The sequence below is a fragment of the Olea europaea genome, chromosome 12, assembly GCF_002742605.1.
Source record: "Olea europaea var. sylvestris chromosome 12, O_europaea_v1, whole genome shotgun sequence".
Classification (NCBI taxonomy): domain Eukaryota; kingdom Viridiplantae; phylum Streptophyta; class Magnoliopsida; order Lamiales; family Oleaceae; genus Olea; species Olea europaea.
Genome location: NC_036248.1, coordinates 15549791 through 15555763, shown reverse-complemented (window position 1 = coordinate 15555763; position 5973 = coordinate 15549791). Strand labels below are relative to the sequence as shown.

General features: G+C 37.4%; 1 pseudogene; it reads left to right on the top strand.

Moving 5' to 3' along the window:
- Window positions 1-991: 991 nt before the first annotated feature.
- LOC111405852 lies at window positions 992-5164 on the top strand (annotated as a pseudogene).
- Window positions 5165-5973: the final 809 nt, after the last annotated feature.

The following is a 5973-nucleotide window of genomic DNA, read 5'->3' as shown; positions in this document are numbered from 1 at the left end:
TTATATTCCATTTATTTTTCTTCCTCTCTCTTATTATTTATCTCTATTTTTTATGAAAAAATAAAATTAGATTCTCATAACCTTTTTTTTCTTTTTTCATTGATGTTTTGTGAAAAATATTTATTTTTTATTAAATTATAAAAATTTATAACTAAATTTAAATATATTGATTTTTATTTATTTTTAAAAGTATACTATACTATATTATTAATTATTTAATTAAGATCTTAAAATTTTATTTTTTCATTTTTTTATTATATGAGAAGAAGAAGGGGAAGAAAAAGTGAAATTATGGGAACAAATACCTCGTATATGAGAATCTCATACCAAATCCATGTAAATTCTATTTCAAATGAAAGTTTTCAAAAATATTTTGAATTCCACAAAAGTCTATAAAAATTTTAAAATAAAAATTCATAGAAGTCTACGAAAACTTTCATACAAATCTTTAAAAGATCCACGAAATTCGCAAAAGTCACCATTTAATAAAATTGTATCAAAATTTTCAAAAGTTCCAATTAAATACAGCACATGAGTTTGCATTCTTCACTTTGACCATTTTATTTTATTCTTCAAAGTGTGCAGGATATTTTTTTTATTTTGGTATTGCTACTTGCTAACATCCCATCTCCGTCAATAAATTAGAAATAAAAAGTTAAGATAGGTAAACATTAGATCAATATGTCAAACGTACCCTCTCTTTTGTTTTTTTTAATCTCTATCCCACGGCGACAAGTGGCTACGTGTGGAATGGGAAGGGTTAGGATTGGAGAGGATTAGATTGAAAATTAAATCAATCAAATATATTTTAATTGATAATTTTTGTACAAACAAATTTTAGACAACTAAATTATTTAAAAAAAAAATTTTATGCAAATTTCATATTTGAAATCAAACGTGCCATTAGCTGAAAGGCCGCAAATTTTTGAAATATTTGTATCGTTACTGAAATTATCCCTTTATAAATTAAAGATTTTTCGCTCACGTAGACGTATATTCGCCAACCCTAAACGCAAAACATCATCATTGGCCCATTGGCTGCAAGCTCAGTTTACACTTTACAGTAAGTCCCTAATCTTCGAAACCCTAATCCATCTATTCTTCCCAAATCACCATGGCCAGAAAGCGAAAAGCCCCTGCCTCCGCAGCTCCTCCACATCCCGAACCCGTCCAACAGGAGCCCCAAATCGAACAGCCAGACCTGGAAGAAGACCCGCCGATCCAAGAAGAAGAACCTGAAGTTGAAGAAGTAGAAGAAATAGAAGTAGAAGAGGAAGAGGAAGAGGAAGAGGCAGAGCAGCCAGGAAACACGGAGGAGCCTAAAACTGATGAAGTAGTGACTGACCCAGTGAAGAATGGACAAGAAAATGTGGACGATGCCGTTTCAGGCGAACAGCAAGCAAATGGCGAGACTGGAGGCGAACGGCAAAATGAAGAAGAGGAAGAAGAATTCGAGGAGGAGCCAATAGAGAAGCTTCTGGAACCTTTTTCCAAAGACCAGTAAGAGGCAGAGCAGCCAGGAAACACGGAGGAGCCTAAAACTGATGAAGTAGTGACTGACCCAGTGAAGAATGGACAAGAAAATGTGGACGATGCCGTTTCAGGCGAACAGCAAGCAAATGGCGAGACTGGAGGCGAACGGCAAAATGAAGAAGAGGAAGAAGAATTCGAGGAGGAGCCAATAGAGAAGCTTCTGGAACCTTTTTCCAAAGACCAGTTAGCAGTTTTAATTAAAGAGGCTTTGAGTAAATACCCTGATTTCATTGAGAGTGTGCACAAATTGGCTGATGCCGACCCTTCACATAGGAAAATATTTGTACACGGGCTCGGGTGGGATGCTAATGTCGAGACCCTTACATCTGTGTTTGGGAAGTACGGAGAGATCGAGGACTGTAAAGTTGTTAGCGATAAGGCCTCTGGAAAATCAAAAGGTTATGGATTTATTTTGTACAAGCATCGGAATGGCGCCCGCAAAGCTTTGACGCAGCCACAGAAGAAGATTGGGACTCGGATGACTTCTTGCCAGCTAGCTTCTGCGGGCCCTGCCCAGACTGCTCCTCCGGCAGCTGTGGCAACTGTCCCCACCCCACCTGTGTCGGAGTACACACAGAGGAAGATATACATTAGCAATGTCTCAGCGGAACTCGATCCAAATAAATTGTTGGAGTTCTTTTCCAAGTTTGGTGAAATTGAGGAAGGGCCGTTAGGGTTAGATAAGCAGACTGGGAAACCAAGAGGGTTCTGTTTGTTTGTGTACAAGAGCCTGGAGAGTGCAAAGAAAGTGTTGGAGGAGCCGCACAAGAATTTTGAGGGCCACACCTTGCATTGTCAGAAGGCAGTAGATGGTCCAAAGCATAGTAAGGGTCATTATAACCAACAGCATACTTCTCATCAGCAGCAGAACCATCTACAGGGGCAGCAAGGCTATTATCACCATAGTGCAAAAAAGGGGAAGTACGCAGGGAGCAGTGGTACAGGCGGTGGGCACCTGATGGCACCAAGCCATGGCCCAACTGTCCCTGTCGGATTCAATCCTGCAGTAGCACCTGCAGCTATAGGACAGGCGGTGGCAGCTTTGTTGGCGACACAGGGCGCAGGCTTAGGTATTGGGAATTTGCTTGGAGGGATGGGTGGTATGAATCCTCAGGGAGTTATGCCGGGAATGAGCAATGCAGGTTACGGAGGACAGAGTGGCACAGGCGGGTACGGAGGTCAGCCTGGTATGCAGGGAGGGTATGGAGGCCAGCAACAGATGGGACAAGGCGGCGTGAGGCCTCAACAGGGTGGTGCACCATATATGGGTCGTGGTCGCTAGGTGCGTTAAAGGTATATTGTTACTATTGATAATTGTTTTACCTTATTCACTATTATATGATGCTGCCAATTAGGGGTGGGCAAAAACCGACCCAACCCAACCCGACCGGGTTGGGTCGGTTTTTTTGTTGTTTATAAGTGGGTTCGGTTTTTTGGCTACGTAGGTGGATTGGGTCGGGTCGTGGGTTAACCTATAAAAACCAACCCAACCCGCCCAACCCAACCCGAACTTCAAAAAAAAAATAAATAAATAAAATATGCGTAAATGGCTAATCGCTCGGTCACTTCCAAATCCAAAAGAAGCCCTAAAATCTCTCTATTCCCCCTCCCTCTCCCTCAGTCACTCCCAAATCCAAAAGAAGCCCTTTAATGATTTGGAGCATGTTGTATTGATGAAATTTTTTTACCTTATAAGTTCCAATCCCGTCCCACTATTAGAGAATTTTGTGAGAAACCAACTTCTAAATTGGTTGTGATTTCTGCTCTTTAGTGTCTCAGTTGAATTTTATCTATGCTGTGGTAATCAGTTTTGTAAATTTTGAGGTTCTGGGACTATATTAGTGATGCTTTACACCCAAAAATGAATAACTTTAATCTTTATTAACAAGTTGTCCTAAACCGACCAACCCAACCCAACCCGACCGATACTTGATTGGGTTGGGTTGGGTTGGGTTAAATTTCGACCAAACCGATCATGTTGGGTTGGGTTAGGGTTGGGGCGAAAACCGACCCAACCCAACCCACGCCCACCCCTACTGCCAATATATGGATTGCTAGAAAAATGGATCTTAAATTGTGTAATTTCTTGATGGTTAGAATTATGTTGGTAGTTTTTGTATTTTTGTATTTTTTTCTCTGCATTTCATGCTTATGCTCTTAAGATACTGCTGTATCCACAAACAGTTATGAATTTCGGATGAATATTATGAAAATGTCGGATTGTTTGAACAATTATCTGTTTAGTTGTATTCTTACTGGATTGCATAGTAGGTTATTTTGTATGTCTAGAACGTAATTTAAACGTCTAATTGAGGTGCATGACTACTCTAAAAAAAATTACCCTTCAGGATTTCTTGTTTTAGAACTATTCTTTAAAAACGACAACCCTGCACCTCCATTTGAAGTTGGAGTTCGTTCCTCCTTGATTTTTGATTAGAATGAAAGGAAGACCACACTTGAATAACAACGATGCTCCAATACTAGCTATTTTAGATCATTTGGTTACTATTATTTATTGTGAAAAGACAATGAATTTATCAGATGTGGTGATTGTATTATCATTTGTAAGGTGGGGTGTTCAAAATCAATGTACAGCAAGAAAGAGGGATCTGAACATAATTCTGGCTAAACCAATACAATATTAATTTATTACAATATATCTTTTTCTTTTTTGCTTTTTGGGTTGGGTCGGTATGGGGTGTGGATGACTGCTGACAAGTCCTTGTGTAGTTGATTTGATGGTTTTTGGTCTCTAAGTATCTGTAATATTTTTTATCTGCCATCATTTTATGTCTCTGTGGTACTGACTCTATATTATGTCTTTGCAGGCCGTGCTTTTTGCTGATCTTGTTCTGTGAGGTGCTCTGTTAAGGTAAGTGTGATTAGTAAAATTTTGTGACCTGCAAGTTACTCACTGTTGAATTGCATGCTTGAGGTGATAGTTGTTCACATTTTTGAATACTTGGTGTATTTTCGTGTTCTCCTGATGAGATGTCTTGCTGGTGGACAATTAAATTATATGTTCTATACTTATGGGGCTTCTAAACGATGTTACTAACATGTTCGTATTTTGTATGCATCGTTTTTTTTTCTGCTTTTTTTATTTATTATTATTATTATTGTTATTTTTTATATAAACAACTTATTAGCTTCCATGTCTCATTGCTCCATAGGCTAATATGACTAGTTATATATTAATTACAAAATTTTCCAAGATAAGAATCTCAGCTTCAGTAGTTCAGTTATCTGTTTTCTATGTTGAAAATTATTTTTCTCCAAATTATTCCTTTACATTTTGTGTATTCATTGTGCAGATTCTTCATATATGCATCAAAACTTTTAGTTTTGGACTCTGCCGATTCTTCTGAAGTTCCAGCACTCTGCAAATGAAGTCTTTCCTTGTAGCAAAAAGTTGTTTACCAAAAGACCAGAATCTAAAATATGTATTTCTGTTTTATTTAAGTACTTCTGTTGCCTAATACTTTTTAAAATTATGTCGTATTTCGGTTCCAATAACATATTTTGAAAAGGATTGAGAACCATGGATGATACCCCTATCCATGTCTTCTTCTGGATTTTAAGGGTGTTAATCAACTATCATTCTCTACTATTGATCTTTGTGTTTGATTGATGATTTTAATCTTTTTTTCTTTTATTTAAAATTCTCAGCTTTATTGAAATGCTAAAAAAATGTGGTCCATTTCTGACCTGTTGTCCTGTTTATTAGATTTCCCTGATATTTATTGAATTTTTGTTTGAAAATCATATGCGACTTTGTGATCGAAGCCAAACATTGATTTCTTAGTTCGTGTAGTAGTTGGCTGCATAGAGAATCAATTTTGGTTGCTTGATTTTTAATTAACCTACTTTGTAGTTTGGTCTTGTAACAGTTCTAATGCAGGAACTTTGGTAGTGCAGGCAAAGGTTATGACATTTGACTGCAGCAGTCTTCATTTTATCTGTTATTTATGGATTAATCTATTTGTACAATCATGGATGACAATGTGGTTGACAATGTATGATTTTTCAGAAATTGTTGGCTGCAAAATTAAGTTGTTTTTCAAACTGTCTAATGACAGTTTGCCACGTGGCATGTTGTCAACAAGATTGTCATCCATGATTGCACAGCGGGCATGATTGTTTATTTATTGATTTTGTTGAACATGGTTATTTTTGCCTGCAGATGTATAGCAAAAGAGTTAAATATTATTTTATCAAAAGAAAGTATTTCAGTAAATAATTTCAGTTGAATGAATGATAGGCAACTTCGTATCAGTTGAGTTCCCAAGATACTCTCCTAAGAAGCAAATATTTCTGACTCGGAGAACTCCCAAAATACTCTCCTAAGAAGCAAATATTTCTGACTCGAGAACAGAATTTCACCTTTTGCTTTTGACTTGTGACGATCAATGATTTTGTTCTTGGAACTATTGCCAGTAT